This window comes from Mus caroli, chromosome 4 (assembly GCF_900094665.2).
Source record: "Mus caroli chromosome 4, CAROLI_EIJ_v1.1, whole genome shotgun sequence".
Lineage (NCBI taxonomy): Eukaryota > Metazoa > Chordata > Mammalia > Rodentia > Muridae > Mus > Mus caroli.
The window spans coordinates 56,907,428-56,927,671 of record NC_034573.1 but is presented as its reverse complement, the minus strand read 5'-3'; the positions used below and the strand labels follow the sequence as shown (position 1 = coordinate 56,927,671).

General features: G+C 44.1%; 1 non-coding gene across 1 annotated transcript; it reads right to left on the bottom strand.

Moving 5' to 3' along the window:
* Positions 1-9,629: 9,629 nt before the first annotated feature.
* LOC115031002 lies at positions 9,630-9,762 on the bottom strand. The gene has a single exon (XR_003836594.1). It is a non-coding gene; the product is annotated as a small nucleolar RNA SNORA17 (small nucleolar RNA).
* Between the last annotated feature and the right edge of the window lie 10,482 nt (positions 9,763-20,244).

The window sequence follows — 20,244 nt, the reverse complement described above, 5'->3', positions numbered from 1 at the left end:
AGAAAGAAAGAAAGAAAGAAAGAAAGAAAGAAAGAAAGAAAGAAAGAAAGAAAGAAAGAAAAGGAAGAAAGGCCACAGAGGGTCTCGCACTGTAAACCCAAGCATGGAATCCTGTCCTGCAGCATTTGGAAGTCTCCAATAGCATCTGTAGTTCCTGCTCTTGGACACACTGTCCTACTAAGATGAGTATGATGGTGCATGCCTAGAGCCCAAGCAGTTGGGAAGCTGAGGCAGGAGGATCACAAGTTGAAAGTCATTTTGGTTACCTAGTGAGATCCTGTCTCAAACAAACAAAAAAAAAAGTGATAGAATTGGGGATGAAGCTGAAGATGAAAGCTATGGTGGGGGGCAGTCTCAGGGATGGGGAGGGAGGGAGGGCGGGGAAACTGAACAGGAGAGAGTGACAGAGAAATAAGGTAAATCCCAGCACCTGGGGGCTCGGCACTGCCATCTTCTGAATAGACTCCTGCTAACCACAGCTGGGACCAGGTACAGTTCACCTGCAATGCTTCCTTCTAGAGCTGGTGACTAGAGGCAAGTGCTGAGAGCTAGATAGATTTAGCCTTGGAATTCCCTGCTACCCTTTATTGGGGGACCACTCTAGGGAGTTCTCTGGGGTTGGCGCCCTCTGCTGCCACGTAGCCAAAACACTCCCCTTTATCAAGGCTTGTTGGACAAGAATTTAGGTCTTCTTGTGTTTTGTTCCCACAGAGCTGGAACTTGAAAGAGTAACCAAGGCTCCTGTACCCTGGCCCTATCCCTTCTTCTTCCACCTAAGCCTGGAGGGGGGGAGTTACCTGACCTTAGCCTTACTAACCTTGGTCCCCAGTAAGAGGAACTTTTAAACTGATGATTACTTTAAAGTCTGTGGAGCATGGGATGCCTTGCCCTGCCTCCTTTGCTCTGCTCAGGTTCTGGGCAGGAGCCCAGGCAGATGTGTGGCTCAGAAGCAGAGACTCCTCCTGGTGGGCTGTCCGGGCTCTTCACTCAGGAAGAGTGGAAATGGTTGTTGGTTAGGTGTTTGACCACAAATATAGACCTGTCTGACTGTTTTATGAATAAAAAGCAAATAACGGTCTCTGCTTACCAATCTCCTGGCTCTTATCTCTCATCTGGTCCTCATTTTTGATGGGTGAAAGACAGGCTTTTGTCAAATCCCTAGAACTCTTAACGAGGGCCTATTTGGAAGAAATTTGTTGTCCCTTCAGGGGTACCAAAATCTGTAGATGCTCAAGTCCCTTATACAAAACGATGTGTCATTTGCATATATCCTACACACATCCTCCAGTAAGCTTTAAATCATCTCTAGGTTATTTATTATCCCTAATACAATGTAAATGCTATGCAAATCGTTTTCCTACTGTATTGCTCAGGGATTAATGACAGGAAGTCTATTCACACTCAGCACAGGGGTAATTTTCTTTTTAGAAGAATTTCAATCCTTGATTGGTTGAATCCTCAGATGCATAACTCCCAGATAGGGAGGGCGTCCTGTATATTTATTAACTGGCAGTTTTATAATAAGCGTCAAAACTGGATGTGGTACTGGTGGTACACATCTATAAACCCAGCCTTGGGGAAGTGGAGGCAGGAGGATCAGGGGTTCAAGACCATCCTTGGCTACATGGTGAGTTCCAGTCCAGCCTGGGCTTCATGACACTCTGTTTCTAAAAATCAAACACATAATAGGTACCAACAAAATATTATTATAGCATTCAGGAGACGGAGGCAGGTGGGTCTCTGTGAGTTCCAAGTGATCCTGATCCAAATGGTGAGTTCCAAGCCAGGGCTAGATAGTGTCTCAAAAGAAAAGTTGAGATGTGAGGTTGTTCCTAGTCCCTTGTGCCCTGATTCCTGTTCCAGGCCTTCTAAGCATGCCTTGCTATGTATCCATCTTTGATGTCATCTTATCTGTTAAGTATTTAAGTCTTGACCTTCATTTGTCTAGACTGCTCTCTCTGTGCTCTCAGCTGGGTCCACATCCATGTTCTCCACATTCCTCCCTCTCTCTCTCATCATTAGGAAAGAGGCTTCTGTCCCACCTTGTTTGTGGGTGTTACCAGGTGAGTCTGACCTGATGTGACAGAGCCAGAAAGTACAGAGGTTCCTCTATCTTGTATTCTTGCTGAGGCCATTTTCGGTGTGACTAGAATTTAATCTCCGTGGTGGAGAATCCCATGGGAAATTATCTTAGCCAACTCTACTCTAGGAACCCCAGATCAAGATGCACCAGGAAACTTAGCTTCTGTTAAGTTAGCTGCTTGTACAGCCTCCCTCTGTAGCTAACCACTTGTCTTAGCTTCTGTTAAACTGCTTGCTTGCATGAAGTCCCCTCTACTGCCCCGTAGCTGCGTAGCAAGATACCAGGATGTTTTTGCCTTCAAGAACCCTTTGCTCTGGACACTCAATGCACTTGGGTCTCCAGATACCTGAGTGTAGTCCCAGCTGTTTGAAATAAAGCCTTCCAACTGTGTCTGAGTGTTCATCTCTGATTGAGTGTTCATCTCTGATGGGCTCCCCATGACATTGTCTGTCCCTGGTACTGGATTGAGCTATGTGAGACCCTGTATCCAAAACAAGACAGGAAATGCAGTTTAAAAAGTAAAGAGGTTTGCATGAAACTATGGTTTGTCGTCGCCACCCCACCCCCCCAATCCCCAAATCTATATCTCAACACTTAAAGAATGGACTTTCTGAAAAGTTCAGAGCCCTAACTAACCTCAGCAGACTGGCCAATCGCATTTCTGCTTCTAGACAACTGAGCTAATTGTAAATATACAAAGAAAACTTTTTAAATGCAGACACTAATTATTGAGGATCATTGGATCTTCAACAGCATGGTGCCATGCTCAGGTGCCGTGATCTTCATCATCCAGATGCCGTGATCTTCAGGCCTGTGCTCAGAACAACTTCACTGAAAGACATTGAGCCCATGCAGACTACACGCTATGCTCCCAGCTATGCTAATCCCCTTGTCAGCCTTGGAGGAGGAGAAGTGACAGAGATTTGCTGTCCCCTGGATGCCTAGCATAAGTTGTGTCTTCTAAAGGTTCAGTGAATCCTAGTCAAACTAGATCAAGCTGCTGTGTTCCATAAACTTCTCCGTTCAGAGAATCTCACTCAGCTGGGGATTGCAGCTTTTCATCCCAGTCCATAATAGGCATTCAAGTATTGTAATTCAATGGAATTGTGGGTTTTCTGGGAATTGTTTCTATCCTCCACAGAGCCACTTCTCCCTCATAAAACATGCTTGACAAAAGAAAAGAGAAGTTCCTTGTTACAGTGATTGGTGCCTTATATCTGTGTTTTCCAGGGAAGCCAAATCAAGATAAATGCTTGGTGTGTCTTTATAAGTTTGACAGTAGCAGAAATCTCATCAGACAAATACACTCAGGAGTAAAACCCCCAGAGCACCCACGATTCACAGATGTGCAGCCCTGGGAGCCACAGATATGGACTGTCATTTTTAATCATCCAAAGTAACAAAGTAACGCCCCCCCCACCTATCAGGACAGAGCATCCATAGATGCTGTCTCTAGTTAAGAACTAGTTTCGATCTCAATGATATCAGATCTTACCCAGTATGCAGTCAAGAAATCACTGATTCTTCATGTGTGCTTACTCTTAAAACTCCATCTTCTTTATCCAAATATATTAATAATAAATAAAATAATATTAATTAATCAATCTATGCACTTTGTTTTCTTGTTGCTGTCTATGCCAGGAAAGGTTATTTGGTCTTGTGGTTTGAGGATACAGTCCGCCATGGCTGGGAAGTCATAGATTTCAGTCTAAGAAGCCTTGCTGCAATCTAGGAGCTTAAATTCAGGAGAAAGGGCTACATACGCTAAGGGCATGTCACCTGTCCCATCCCCATCTTATGTTCTCCAGCTTATGGTGGTCTTGAAAATCAACAGCATAAACTCACAGCAAACCCCAGCAAACTGTCATCCCTGGGTTGTCTAATCCCTCCCCGGAAGACCTTGCAAAGGGCATCAATATCTGACTTATCTCCAAAGGCCGAAAGCCTTCCCTCTGCATCCCTTAGATCAGTTTGAGGGCTGAACCAGCCTTTCATGGAGTCCCAAATCAGATATCCTGCATATCATATATTTACATTATGATTCGTAACACTAGCAAAGTTACAGTTATGAAGCAGCAACAAAAATAATTTCATGGTTAGGGGTCACTACAATATGAAGAACTGTATTAAAGGGCCACTGTGTTAGCAAGGCTGAGAACCTCTACCCTAATGTTTGTTGAAGACATTTAGAAGCCACATAAATCTGTGGTGTAACCTGGGGTGGTTGGTCACTGGAACAAACAACAAGCTAAACGAAAGCTTGGAAAGAAAAGAGAGATACAAGGGACCCAAGGCCACAGAAGCTTTTAAAGGTCTGACGTCAGCTTGGGAATGTAGAGACCCTGGCACTTGTGCAGGGCTGCGCACATGCCTGAGACTGGGACATTGCTCAGACTCCACTCACGTAAAAAGTGAAGGCTAAGGGAGGGTTGCCGGCCTCGTCTGAGTTGGGAAAGCACGGGCCAGCACACACATCTGCATCCCAGAAAAGACTGAACTTACTAAGGTAACTGAGCCGAGACTGTAAAGACCACACACCAAGGGGAGCACAGACCTTAAAGGAGAAGTTAAAAACAAAACAAAAAACAAAAACAAAACAAGCTGAAAGTCACAAAAGTAAAGAACAAAACCCGACTGTAACGGCAGAGCCTGGAAGGGAAAAAGCACCTGATCTCCACAGTTGCCGAATTATATTATTTTAAGTTTCAAGTACTTAAAAAATATTAGGATCCTGAATTTAAAAAAAAAAAAAAAAAAGGTATGGTCTATATACCATAAGAAGCATTCTCCAGACCCTCCCTGAGAAGGCCTTCAGGATAATTATTTACATAATTACTGCAAGAATGTCCAGTGAGCTAAAGGAAACCTTACCAAAGAGCCAAAGCAATGTATAGGAATGACGTCTTACCTATACAATGAAGTAAGTATCAATTTATACTTATGAAAATTATATTAGCACATATCACTTTCAATAAAATGTAGAAATTATTTTCTAAAATATCATGGTAGATATCCTGTCTCTTAAGAACATCGATCTTAATGAAATGAAAACTTTAGTCAAGGAACTTAGCCATATAATTTTCAAGGCAGAAGAAAGAACACATGTCTACACAGGGCTCGCAGGGTGGCTCAGTACAAAATGGTGCTTGCTGCCAAGCCTGAACCTGAGTCTGATCCCAATTGATTCATAATAGCTAGGAAATGGAAACAACATAAACATCTTTCAGCTGATGGGTAGATAAAGAAAATGTGCTCCATACACATAGTGGAATACTATTCAGCTGTGAAGAAGGATGAAATGATGAGCTCTGTGGGTAAATGGATGGAACTAGGAAAGCTTGTGTCGAGATTACTCAGACCCAGAAAGAAAGACAAATAGCCCATGTTTTCTCTACTCCAAATCTTCAGATGTGAGTGCCTAGCCTGGAGTAACGGCTGAAACCAAGACAGTATAAAGGGACCATTGCCGGGATATGGGATGTCTGGAAGCAATAAGGAGGGGATATCAGAGTACACGTGATCTGATAGAGGAACTGGGTAAAAGGAGCCTCTTTAGGGAGTGGGGATGGAGACAAATACAGAAGGGGGATTGGGAAAATAGGGTGTCTGGGAAAGCCCTAAGGAACCACACTGTCAACTTCCTACCCAAAACCACTGTAGTGCACATAGTTCTAGATATACATACACATATATAGTTTTGATGAACTCTTTTCATCAGATCTGACAATGCCCTTTCCAAGAACCAACACCAGGCATGGTTGAATGGTTGGCTGGGCTGTCCAAAGGCAAGAAGCAACCGATGGTTCTACCCAGCTAGGATGCCTATGAACCACAACCATGACCAGCATGGAACGACAACCCTAAGGGTGCCATGGTGCTATGCATACCTTGGTGGTAACTAACAGCTCATTGTGCTTAAGATCTGTAGGACAAGAAGGAAGACGTGACTGTTATGGCAAACCTAGCCAACCACTCAGTGCTAGTAAAGTCATGATTATTGAAGGAGAATTTGTAACCGTTAATCTACGAAGCCAGCATAATCCCTCACAACGATTTAAATATTTGTCCTCATACCATCAAATAAGTGTAGCCACCTAAAACTCAACCCTAGGCTGAGTCTACTCCCTTTCTCATTCTTTCTTACATCACTGATCAAGTCGTTAGGATTTCATGAACGTGGGTTTTTTGTTGTTGTTGTTGTTGTTGTTGTTGTTGTTGTTGTTGTTGTTGTTGTTGTTCACTGGTTGGATGGTGGTTGTTGCTTCGTTTCACTTTGTTTTTAGCACATTGCCCATGTCTTACTTGGTCCACAACTGACTTGTCAGGAAAGGTCTTTATAAACAAAGGCTAATGCTACAATGAATGGTCTTCGTGGTGTCTGGACACCACAGAAAAGTGTGTTTGAAATATTAAATTCTGAAGAATTTCTAACAAACAGCCCAATAAGTCCTTAAGTTATTCAAAAGTAGATTAAAATAATTATATATTCAGGGATTAAAAAACTTTCTTGGGACTGAGGAATAGAACCAATTTAACTCCTAGGAATAGAATATTAAGAAGTAACTTCAGACAGTGGGACAAAGATGTTTAACATGTCATAAGATGGCAAAGTGAGAAAGAAGCCACTGACTGAATAGACAAAACGTAAAAAACCTAAAGGCTGTGTGTGTGTGGATTTATAGAGAGTTGGTTATTAGATGAATTGACAATTAGGCAAAGTGGCTGCATTTCAACACAGCCACAATCTGAATATTCATTTCCTGTTGGACTTGCTTCTCATCTCACATATGATTTGAGCTCTTTCTCATTTGTTGCACATTCCTTATAGAATTAATTGCTGTTCCAGTGACATTTGGGTTTTTTTCCCCTGATTATTAAAGCAATATGTGTTCATTATAGAAAAATCAAAAAAACCTGTAAGACCAGAGAGAAGGAAACAGAGCTCAGCTGTAATCCCATCACTTGGAGGCCACTCTGGCTTCATCTGAACAAGACTCACCCCGTCTGGGCAGCATGAAGGCAGAGGTGGTATGCATGCCTACATTTATATCAAAGGCCAACTGGTGGTTTATACATCATGCCATAATTCTGTTCAATACTCTGGATGTTTTTGTTGATTTGCCTTTTGTTTTAATGGATAACATTGCAATAAACAGATTTTTTAAAACTGCATTACATTTAAGTGCTTGTGTGCACCAGTGTGGGGGCGTCAAATGACAGGACTGAGGAGTTGGCTCTTGCCTTCTACCATGTGGGTCCTGGGAATTGAACTGGGGTTGTCAGACTTAGTGGCAAGCCCCTTCACCTGCTGTACCCATCTCACTAGTCCTTGAAAAGTTTTGAACATATAACTTTCTGCCTTGGTGATTTCTTTTTCCAGAAAGAAGAAAAGAAATCTCAAGTATGGGATGCTGGAGTCACAAGTTCTTATTATGTCAAACTTAATTCTGACATTTCTAAAAGGAGAACATTGAGGCCTAGTGAGGAGGACGGAATTACCCGAGGCATCCAGTCTCTGCATAGGCTAAGACCTGGCTCTCCCATCTTCCAGGATCCCCATAGGTACAAGCTGTGAGATCCTTTAGGATGGCGAGCCATCCCAGGTATCAGGAATCCTCTGCTCTCTGAGCCTATTCTATTCGTCACTCTTTGCCACTAAATTAAGAGCCTATAGAGGATAGACCATAACCAGACCTTCAAAGGGAACTGTTAGGAAGCTCTGAAGCCTCCAGCTGGGCTGAATGTTTACTAAGCTGAAGTAAATCTCTGCAAACCCATTGTGGGCTTCTAAAAGCCCAGACCTGCAATGGAATGTTTGCTTTTATTGTGAATCAAGGGTTTTTAATAACAAAATATAATAAAACAAAAAATAATAGGTCTGAGTAGGAAAACAACAAACAAAAGGAAAAGATCCCCCTCAAAAAGGAAGGCACATGAAATAAGATATGGATGCAGGAGCTGCTCATTCACACACTCAAGAACTCCATAAAGCACTAAGCTGGAAACCTTAATATATGCTCAAAGGACCTATTGGGTAAAGAGAAACAGAAACACACACACACACACACACATCTCCAGTGCCATCCGGGGTAATTTCCCTTCAATCCTTCTCCTAACTCTTTCAGTAGAGAATGTGCCTAATCCTGTAGATACTTGATGCCCCAGAGAAGGGGGGGGGTAAGGGAAGGGAGTTAGGGGTGTGAGGGAACAGGGGGTGGGGGAACACCCTCTCAGAGGCGAAGGGGAGGGGGGAGGGAGTGAAGAATTCTTGGAGGGGGGACCAGGAAGGGGACAACATTTGGAGTGTAAATAATAAAACAATTTTTTTAAAAAAGTAATTTTCCCAGTAAGACTCCATTGGAAAAATGTAAATTTTCATTGGCAGATAGTCAGCAGTTTTCCATGACTTCTGGGTTAGAGTTGAAAGACTGTTCATTGGTTGGATGGTGGTTGTTGCTTCATTTTATTTTGTTTTAGCATGTTGCCCATGTCTTACTTGGTCCACACCTGACTTTTAAGGAAGGGTCTTTATAAACAAAGGCTAATGCTACAATGAGTCACTTCTCCTTTCAGTTCTAGGCCCTTGCCTGTGCAGACTCGTGCAGGCCCTGTGCATGCTGCCTGGGTTTCTGTGGGTTCGTTTGTGGATGGAACATGCTTACCTAGGGGGACCTGGTTTTCTTGGTGTCCTCCATCCCCTCTGGCTCTTACACTCTTTCTGTCTCCTCTTCCACAGGGTTTCCTGAGCCCTGAAGGGAGGCTCAGATGGAGGGACCCAATGGAGACAGATGGTGAGTTTTCAAAACCTTTTTCTGTTTATGTGTGTGTGAATTTCACACTGTGCACCCCATCCCATCTCCTCCTCCCCCATACCTACCCTCCAACCTTGCATCTCCTCCCCAACAGAGAAAGAATCTCATTGTAGACACTGTAGTGTGTCATAGTGTGTCCCACAATATATCCTTTTGTCCACATTGCAAACATTCTTTGCAATGACTCCTGTTCTTGTACTGTATCACCACTGGAAGCCCACTGGGATTCCTCTTGGATATCCTGGTAGCACACGCTGGGACCCCACCGTGGTCTCAGGCGCATCGCTGGCTGCTCACATCAAATTGTTCCTCACTACCCTTGAGTCTCCAGTTCTGCCTGTCTTCCGTTGTGCCCACAACCTTCTGTTTCTCTTTCTCTTTCACTTTTCAACCATTTACTTGCTCCTCTTAGTGGTGCCTGGGGTTGTCTCTCAGGAGTGGTCTCAGGAGTGCTATGTTCTGCCTCAGCATTATGACACCAGGCAGGGGTCATCTCAGGCTAGCTTCCTGTTCAGGCCCTGCGGCATAGGTCTGATGGTCATCTCTGGCTCACTCCTCACCCAGTCCAACCAAGTGGCCCATGTGAAGGCTATCTGTATCAGACTTACTTCTGCCCAGGGCTGGAGGTCCCAGGCAGGGTTCTTCTAGTCTCTGTCTTCCTCCCCACCCTCAGAGACTGTCCAAGTCTGCCTGGCACTGGACTGGTGGTCATCTCAGGCTTACTCTTTTCAGAGAATGTTGGGCTACTAATAATTCAGATGGTCATAGGTCAGAACACTGAGCATAGACATAGCCTCTCTCCTCTCTGTCACCAATTGATACGCATGTCAACAGAGCAGCCATACCTGCAGTGCCTCTAGAGGCAGGAAATTGAGTTTTAATTATCAACAAGAATGCAAACAGAGGCACTAACCACTGGATAAGCCAGCACGCAGCACAAAACCCATCATAACTAGTCCTACACTTATAATGGCACTCAGTGTGACCCTGAACTGTTGTTTTGGCCAGATTCTGATGGTTTCCCAGTCAAGAAACTTCAGAATATGAGACAGCTTTGGTGGTCTTCACAAGTGGAGTGTGGCAGGCTCAGGTGACTGCCTTGTAGGAAGCATGAAGGACTAGTACAGTAAGAATCCATCTACAAAGGACTCATGCGCTGAACCAAGGGAGATGAGGAGGTAGGCGTGGCCAGATGTGCTGGTTTGGATCTGAAGTGTTACCCATGATCCTCAGCTAGGGGTGTTGTCTTGGGAGATTATGTACACAGTGTAAGAGAGGGCTCTACTTCATCGTTTTTTCCTCTTTTTGCATCTTGGAACAGATGTCCCAGCAGCACTGGATCATTGAAGAGACTTCTCTTTCTCTCCTCACTAAAAGTTGGTTGAATAGGGACTGGGGATACAGCTTAGTGGTAGAATGCTTGCCTGCCATTCATAAGACCTGATGCATGCACATGTGTGTGTGTATACAAGTACACACACACACACACACACACACACACACACACACACACACCATCAACTGCCAAAACTTTTGAGCTTATTTCTACTCTTTAATTCTATTCCATGGATCTAAGTATCCGTCCTTTTTTAATTGTTGAGATTATTATATAATTTCATTTCTCCCTTCCCTTTCCCCCTCTAAACTCTCCCATGTATCCCTCCTTGCTCTCCTTCAAATTCATGTAAAATTGTTACTGCATGGATGTAGGTTTTGTATATACAGATATATCCCTAAATATAGCCATTCTATATGATCTTACCTATATACGTTTTTGATAGGATCATTTTTATTACTATACATTTGTGCAAGTCTTGAAATTATTCGTTATTTTCTCAAAATTGTATTTTGAATATTCAAAATCCTTTGCAATTTCAAATAAATCTGAGAATCTGTTTTTTTTTCCATTTCTGAAGAAACCTAAAAAGAAGTCCACTAGGGTTTCCATGGGGATTGCACTGAACCTGTAGTCTTCTTCAGAGAGCTGACATCTTGCCCATACTCTAGTTTCCAACTCATGAACGTTGTCTTTCCCTCAGTTTCAAACTCTTCTCCTGTGGTGATATTTTGTAGCTTTCAGTATCTTGCCTCCTTGGTTACACTTGTTTCTAAGTGTCTTATTCCCTCTTCACATTCCCCTTGGCATTGCTTTCTTGCTTGCTGTTGGGACTGTTTGTTGCTAGTATGTGGAAAGTCAACTGATTTTTGGAACTTACTTTTTGCCCTGTAACTTTGCCCAATTCATTTGTTAGTTTTTGTAGCTTTTGTCAACTCCTTAAGAACCAAGATATACCATCATATCAGTTGAATATAAAAAAAGTCTTCTTCCTAATCTGAGTGCTTATAATTTAATTTTTAAGAATTTACTTTTCCAAGGAATCTATCATACAGCATAGTAACTGTGGGTAATAACAATGTATTGTGTACTTGAAAATTGCTAAGAGTAGTTTTCATTTAAGTTTTTAAATAATTTTACGCATGAGTACTGCGCTGGATAGTTTTATGTCAACTTGACACAAGCTAAGGTCATTTGAGGAGGATGGAGCCTCAACTGAGAAGACACCTCCATAAGCTTGGGCTGCAAGCAAGCCTGTAGAACATTTTCTTGGTTAGTTATTGATGGGGGAGAGCCAGTCCATTGTGGGTGGTACCCATCCCTAGGATGGTGGTTCTGGGGTCTATAAGGAAACAGACTGAGCAAGCCATGAGCAGAAAACTGTTAAGCAGCACCCTTCCTTGGCCTCTGCATCAGCTCCCAGCTCCAGGTTCCTGCCCTGCTTGAATTCCTATCCTGACTTCCTTCAGTGATGGACTATGATGTGGAAGTCTATGCCAAATAAACCCTTTCCTCCTCCAAGTTGCTTGGTCATGATTTGTCATTATAGCAAGAGCATCACAAACTAAGACAGACTCTGTATTTCCATCATTTCCTCTCCTCCTCCTGCCTCCAATCCTTCCCATTGCCTCTTCTCCCTCTCAAATCATCAACGACTTCTTCTTCAATCACTATTATACAAATAAATACAACCTGCTGAGTCTGCCTGGTGTTTCTCATGTGAGCCTTTGTTTGGGGATGACTTGATTGGATGACCTCTCGGGAGCTCATTAGAAGACCGATTCTCCCTCTCTCTGCACACACTGGTTTCCGGTAGCTCTTCATCTAAGGGCAAGGCTTTGTGAGATTCTGCCCCACACACATTGACCTGACACTCAGCGATGCCATTGCCCATGTCTTGTTTATGAAATCATATTTTTGGAATTCGCAACATCCCTGTCACATATAGAAAACACTTTGTCACAGCAGAAGTCCTTGTCCCCTGACTCCTCTGATCTTCCTGTCCCTAATCCATGATGTCCCCTAAGCCTTGGGTGCGGGAGTTAGGTTGTAGATGTGTCTATTGATGCTGATCACCCCATGAACATCATGGTCTATTGTTTGCATTTTGTCCTGTTGTGGTTTCCTGCACAATCTTCATCTGCAGCAAGAGGGGTGAGAGGTGAAGGCTACACTTAATATTTAAAGATGCAGAGCATTGTATACTTGAATTGTGCTAAGAATAGATTTTAAGCATTCCTTCCACAAATAAATGCTAAAGAGGTGGGGTAAGGTATTCACAGATTTGATTCGGGCATTCCAGCATGTATGCATATTTCAAAATAGCATGTTGTATACCACAAGTATATATAATTTTTGTCAATTCAAAAATAAATAATTGATCCTTTTCACATGAGAATGGAAATTGTTCTGATTCTCTAACTATAACTCTTGGTTTCGTGTTGGAAAGAAACAGCAAGGGAAGCACTCTGGGCGTGTTCCTGAGCACGGGGGAGCCCCTGCTGTTCTATGGGATTATGGTTTTTCTGTTGTTGCGTTTATAAATGCCCTTTATAAGGTTGAGAACATTCCCTCTACCCATTGGCTGGGTGTATTTATGACAAGCACCTTGCTTCTGTTCATTTAGTCTGCAGCGCTGATGGAGGACCTGCTGCATATGCCAAGTGAGGCATGCTCTTAGACAAACGACAGCTCCCTATTTTCTTCTAGATCAGAGTGATGTGGAGGACCTGGGCACTGTCCCAGATTCCTTTCTATTTCTATAACAAAACACGTACCACACGCAGCTTAGGAAACGTAAGGGTTTACATCCCCAGATCACAGTTTATCCTTGAAGGAAGTCGAGGCAGGTACTTGAAAGAGAAGCCATGGAGGAGTGTTGCTTGCTGCTGTGCTCTCTGCCTTGCTCATAGACTCATGCTTACTTAGTCAGCTTTCTTTCTTCCTTCCTTCCTTTCTTTCTTCCTTTCTTTCTTTCTTTCTTTCTTTCTTTCTTTCTTTTTTTCTTGGTTTTGTTTTTGTTTTTTTGTTGTTTTGGTTTTTGGTTTTTTTTCGAGACAGGGTTTCTCTGTGTAGCTCTGGCTGTCCTGGAACTCACTTTGTAGACCAGGCTGGCCTCGAACTCAGAAATCCGCCTGCCTCTGCCTCCCGAGTTGCTGGGATTAAAGGCGTGCACCACCACGCCCGGCTTTAGTCAGCTTTCTTATACTGCCCAGAACCACCTTTCTAGGGAATGCTGCTACCCACAGTGGGCTGGCTGGGCTCTCCTACATCAATGATTAATTAAGATAATTCCCCATAGTCATGCCCCAGATCAATCTACTCTAGGCAGTTCCTCAATTGAATTTATTCTCTCATATAATTCTAGGCTGTGTCGCTAACAATTAAAGCTAACTAGGACAGGCACCTAGGCAGACCTTCACGACATCAAATGGTGAATGGCTTAGTGAGAAAGAATAAAAGAACCTCTTCTTCCGGGGGGGGGCAGATATCTTGGTTCGGGTGTCCTAGAAAGCAGAGCAGGAGGCAAGGGCTCAGAGCAGGAAATCTATTTGGAGTCAGTCTGTGCTCAGGCGGACTCTGAGAGCGCCTCCTGCTGGGCGTCAGGGGTAGGTGCTGAGCTTTGTTGTACCGCAGCTTCTGAATTGAAACAACCCCTCCTGGAGGGAGTACAGAAGACACATGGGACTCCAGAAATAAACGTCACAAATCCCTTCCTCACAGTTACCAAAACAGTAATTACTGCTGAGGAGAGGGGATTCTCCAAACTGGCATGCAGGGAACTCCTAGGGAGCAGCTTTTCCAAGCCCACATGCTCCACTCTGGGGTGAGCTTCCCCGTGATGCATCTGCCTTTGAGTAGCCCATCCTCCTGTAAGGAATCTACTGAACTCGCTGGCTTGCCAAGTCGAACTTAGGTAGGCTCGTTCCTTTGGCCTGTTGTCAGTGCCTCATCTAGGGTGAATTGCTCGCATTGACAGTAGCTAGTGGGTGGGTTCTTTTTCTTTGCCCATTAGATTTTAAAAAACAGAAATGGTAAGATATAAAATGAATGTGCTTATTGGCAAGTGTTACTGGCTTCTCGGGTGGAGAAGGGCCTCAGATTTGAGGGAGCAATCACTCGAAGGGGTTTAGGGTGGCTTACCACGTGGTCCCTCTCCCCCCTTTTGTGTCCTGGTTTAATGGTGTCTCTGTGTCCCTTCTATAGCAGGGGCTGAGTCTCTGGCTCTGTAATTGTTGATTGACTGCATGAGAGCAGACTCCCCAACCTCCCCGGCTCTCTGGGGTATGACAGGCACAGAGAGACTTGTTGCATGTGAGGGGAAAAGAGCTGCATTTCAGAGAAATAAAAACTTACTGCTAAAGAAAAAAGCCACAGTGAAATTGAAACTGTCTATTGTTGGGGGTAAAAAGCCATCTTAAAAAACAAAAACAAAAAAACCTCAAACTGAGAATATTATGTCCCCTTCTGCTATCTCAGGGCCCATAGCCTCAATGTCACCTTAGGAAAAGCCACACAACAAGCATTCTTGCAGTGTTCTCAAATGGCAGAGAACTCACCAGTGTCTCCTGTTATGGTGACACTGGTCCCATTAGTTAGTTAGTGTTCCACCCTCCAAGGTGTCATCTCTATGAGCTCTGGAAGGCTTATTTTCCCATGGTCCTGTCATCAGGAATATTGCCAGGCTTTGGTCCTGCTGCCCAGTTGGCCCTGTTGCCCTGGGGACAGAAGGAAAACCAGAAAAGGATCTTAAATCTGAAAGTAGCAACAATAACAGACAAGAGGGTGGTTAGGGCCAAAGCACAGACTTTGCTGGGAGGAAGTAGAGTTCAGGCCCACACAGTGGGTTCTTATCACAGGAAGACCGGAAACCAGGGCAGGAAAAGGCTTTGAAAGGCAGCACTATTGACTCAGTGTAAGCCAAAAATGAATCAAGAGGCCAGGGACACTTTCTGGCTGAACTCTTGGGTTCTTTGTGGTATCACTAATGGGGGGCAGAGAATCCAAAAGGAGAAGATGACTTTGATGAGGTCAGTCTGGTCATGTGGAGGAGGAGGAATGTCCTAAGAAAGAGAAGTCCCCAACATGGCTCCACCATGTTGATCAAGTATGCCTTCCCTAAACACCACAGTAGGTCCTCAAACAGTGCTTGTTGATGAGTGACTGTTGGTCCACACGGATATCTTGCCGTGGTGACTAACGTTTGATATCCCCTTGCCTGGATTTGGGCTAGAAAAATGGCAAAGCGTGATTGGTGTGTGTATCCAAGAGGCTGCTGAACAAATGGACACAAGAGTCGATGGGGCCGATGGATGTCATGGTCTTATTTTGATTGTTAACTTAATTGAAAAATGAAAGCCTAGGGCATTAATGAGGATGGGTGTACACTCATGGGTGTAACTGTGAGGGCATTTCCAGAGACAGTTCACCTAAGAAAGAAGACTCCTTCTGTTTATGGGGCAGATCCACCCCATGACTGGGGTTCAAAACAGAATAAAAGAGAGAGAAGAGAGAAAGTGAAATGCTAGGTTCACATTCTGTTTCCTGGTTCACTGAGACGTGAGCAAACAGACACTTCACTATTGCCTTCCAGAGGGGAGTGGGCCTTGCAGGTACCTCAGATGACAGAGTCAGTCAGTCACTCTGTCAGTGGGAGTACACAGAGCTCCCCTGCCTGATGGTTTCCTGTCTAACTGCTCAGGAGTAAGCCTTTGAGGACAGCCTCTTCCAGGGAGGTAGGCAGAGCTTGCAGCTGCTTGTGAAGTGGGTCAGTGTGTCAGAAGCCAAAACCCAGGAAGGAACCAGGCAGGAAGAAGCATTCTGCCTGTTCCCAGAGCTGAGGAGCCAGCAGCAGGCAGTGCTATGCATAGCTGCCGGGGAAGTCTGCAGCTGCTGGCTTGCAGTCCCTGTGGTGTCATGGTACTGTGTCCTCAGGCCCCTGAAGCTGTCTGTTATGTCCTCTTTCATCTGCCAACAACATTCTCCCCAGTGTCCCACCTCTGAATTAAGGAGCTGCTCCTCCCTCCTTACTGGTACTTTTCCTAAGTACCACCTCCAGCTGGAAGCCATTCCTGCATCTTCTGGCCCCTCCCAAGCCCGCCCCACTGAGAGTCTGCCATCCCTGTCACAGGCAGACAGCAGAGCCTCCACACCTAGACTCCAGAGTCTGCTAGATTGGGTTCTATGTCTGATCTTAAACCCAGACAAGTTGCTGAACCTTTGTACCTCAGTTTCCTTACATGTTTGTTAGCTAGTTTTATTACAGTCTCAATCCCTGTGAAGTGTTGTATCAGAGATTGACAGCTGCAAGGACCTGAGTCCACATTTCCTGGCCTTCTTCTGGAGTGTCTTCTTGATTCTTCAGAGGCAATTGTGTGCACTGCAGATGTGTGGGCACTGCAAATGTGTGTGTGCATGGGGCTGGAGAGATGGCTCGGCACTTAGGAGCACTGACTTCTCTTCTAAAGGTCCTGAGTTCAATTCCCAGCAACCACATGGTGGCTCACAACCATCTGTAACGGGATCCAATGCCCTCTTCTGTGTTTCTGAAGATAGCTACTTGTCATATTAAATAAATAAATAAATAAATAAATAAATAAATAAACAAAATCTTTTTTTAAATGTGTGTGCACTGCAAATACCTGTGTTCTGCAAATATGTGTGCACTCAGATATATGTGGACCCCAATGAGGAAAGCTAATGGAATGGGACTGGCCCTTCTAGTGGCTACTTTCTGTTATCTTTTGTATTGTTTATGATGAAGGTCACTTGACAAACAGTTGATAGAGTATGTGGTATCTTTGCAGAGTCAATACAGACACACATACACACACACACACACACACACACACACACACACACACACACTGTTATTCTGTTTCTCTGGAGGAGTGCAACCCATCCTCCCAGAATCCCAACTACTATGGTTTGAGTGAGTCCCCAACACTTCAGGAGCCCGAAGCTTGGTCCTCATCGTGGGCATGTAGAGAAGTGATGGGATGTAAGGTAAAGTGGGGATGTTCAGTGGGAACATTGTCCTGGGGGGGGGTGGGAGGCTAATGTTACAACAAGACCCTGGCTCATTCCGTGAGGATTAACATGACTGTCATCTTGGCAGGATCTAGGCTCACCTGGGAGAGACTTTGGAGCATATTTTTGCAGGATTCTCTAGATTAGGTTAACTGAAGAAGGAAGGCCTTCCCTGAGCATGGTCGCACCGTTCTTTGGGTTGGGGTCTTAGATTGAATACAAAGGAGAAAGTGACGTAAGCACCAGGATTCCTGGCTCTCAGCTTCCTGGTTGCAGATGCACTGTAACCAGTCCCCCCCCCCCCATATTCCTACCACTATGGCTTCCCTGCTGTGATGGGCTGTGCCCTCCAAGTGAGCTGAGATAAACACTTTCTTCGCTAAGGCATTTTTTGTTGGGAATTCTGTTACTGCCACAAGTAACCGATACAGTCCCCAAGAGAGCCTGTGTTATAGAAAGATGCTAACTGCTCAGTTTTGCTTTGTCTCACTATGTCGTTGCATCTGCACATCTACACCTGCTACTGCTGTCAACATAGGACCTCACCAGAGAACGGAACAGATGAGGTTACCAGATCTTGGAACTTCATTCTGCAAATTAAGCTTGTTTTCATGATAAAGTATCCAGTCTTTGGTATTTTGTTATAAGGCCAGAACCTAGACTAATACGCCAAACCAAGATCTGAAACTCTCCATGGGAAGATCTCCCCAGAGAGTGGGTGCAGAGGTTTCTATTATCTCTTCCATGTGGCAGAGATGTCCACTCACAGATGCTATCTTCACAGTCTCCTCTTTCAGGAAGACTGAAATGTGGGGACATAAAAAGAACCAAGATTCTTAACTCAGACGCCCTGCTCTTAGAAAAGCTTTGGAGTAAGATATAAGGCCTGAACCCCAAAATCTCTTCCCTCTTTGGTTTCCCTTCGAGTGCGGTATTTTGAAATGAATTATTGCTAAATAAAAGTGGTATATGACAAACTACTACTTCTCTCCTGATAAGTATGGTAGACAATGGTCACACACCTAGCTGGCATCTGAGTGCTGGGTTTGGGTGTCTGCATAGTTTCCTGACGCAGATGTAGAAAAAGGCAGTTGGAGACATAAGCCACGGTTACCATCCAGAATATCCACTGTGTTTACAGAGGACTCAAACCGAGGAAGGAATTACTATCAGTGCAAAGAATGTACAAGGGAGGCCCTCCGCCCTCTGACACAACACTCAGGGCACAAACTGATGCTCCTTCCTGGTGTAGCTGAGGAGCCCACTGTATGGAGATTCTCAGGACTAGAACCCCAGGAGGAAAGCTCAGTTTGAGAGGCTGGAACTGCACAGGAATTTAGGAGTGTTTGGCAGACAGACATCTCAGAGAAACACACGCTGAGATCTCAGGCCTAGCCAAGCAGAAGAGGTCACAGGTGACTTGGGAGGCCAGCTATGGTCAAGATGGCATGCAGAACCAGAGAAAATCGGAGCCTCAGTCAGATGACGTCATCTCTGCTAGTGGCCCTGGCACAACTTGGTGAGAGTTTGAAGCCGGGTTTGACAAGTGGCGCTCCCAGTAGACAATGTCACTGTGTGGCTATTTAGCTCATTTGTAATTTGCCAGGAGGGAACACAATGACAGGAAGGAGTTGAGGCTCCCTGGGTATCATTGAGGCTGATTTTTGTCACAAGAACAAGGAACATATTTTAGGAGCCTGTGATAATTAGAGATTTTGATAAAATTGCCCATTTTAATGCAGATGTTTCTTATGAGCTGAACGGATTCTTTGCTGTACAAATCCCTCATGTACAAATCCCTCTTCCTCATTTTGATCCATATTCTTTTTTCCCTGGACTGAATTTGCCGGAGGTTGGTATATTTACTACTCTCTCTTAGTAATTTGAATGCTGTGAAGAGACACCATGACCAAGGCAACTCTGACAAAGAAAAACATTTAATTGGGGCTGGCTTACAGGTTCAGAGGTTCAGTTCATTATCGTCATGGTGGGAAGCATGGCAGCATGCAGGCAGACTTAGTGCTGGAAGAGCCAAAAGCTCTACATCTTAATCCAAAAAAGACAGGAAGAGACTCTCTTCTGCAGGCAGCCTGGAGGGGGTTCTCTTCTGCCCTGGGTGGAGCTTAAGCATAGGACTTCAAAGCCCACCCCCACAGTGACACATTTTCTCCAGCAAGGCCACACCTCCTAATAGTGCCTCTTCCCATGGGCCAAGCATATTCAAACCACCACATTATCCCTCTGAAGAGCAGGACCTTGGTCTTATCTGTCAGTTCCATTGGGTGATGTTGGCTTCTTTCATTTTGCTGTGGTGGTGGTGGTGGTGGTCATCTCTAATGTATTCATGGCAACTTTGTCTGTACTATAACAACCTTCTTCCCTTTCCCCTTGGGTTGCTTTTGCTCCTTTTCTATACTTGCTAAAGTTGCCTACTTTTCTCTTTTCCATGATAAATAACATCATCTAAAGCTGTGACCATTGCTATGAATACGATTATGTCTGCGTCCCAAATTTTACACCACTTAGTTTCCTATTTAATTAAAATATATTTACATCATTTCCTCCTCCCTCCAGTCTCTCCCATCGTTCACCTCCAAATTCATGCCCTCTTTTCCTTTAGTTGTTATTGTTATGTAAATATATAAGAAAATAAATATATTTTAAAAGACAAGGAGATGTTTTAGAAGGAAGGGAATACTTTTTTTTAATTCTACCATTAATTGTATGATTCTATCATTAAAAGTCTATATCTTAACAAGTTCTTGAGGGTTATTACAACATCCTGACCTATGCTGATCTAACTTGACTGTTTTCATCAATGGAAAACCAGTGAGCACTAAAGCATTTATGAATGTGTTACATCATTAGCATCATTAGCTAAGCTGAATGCCTTGTGTACTTAGTAGCCATGCATTTTTGGACTGGTTTTTTTTTTTTTTTTTTGGGAGGGGGGGTTGTTGTTGTTTTTGGGTGGGTTTTGTTTT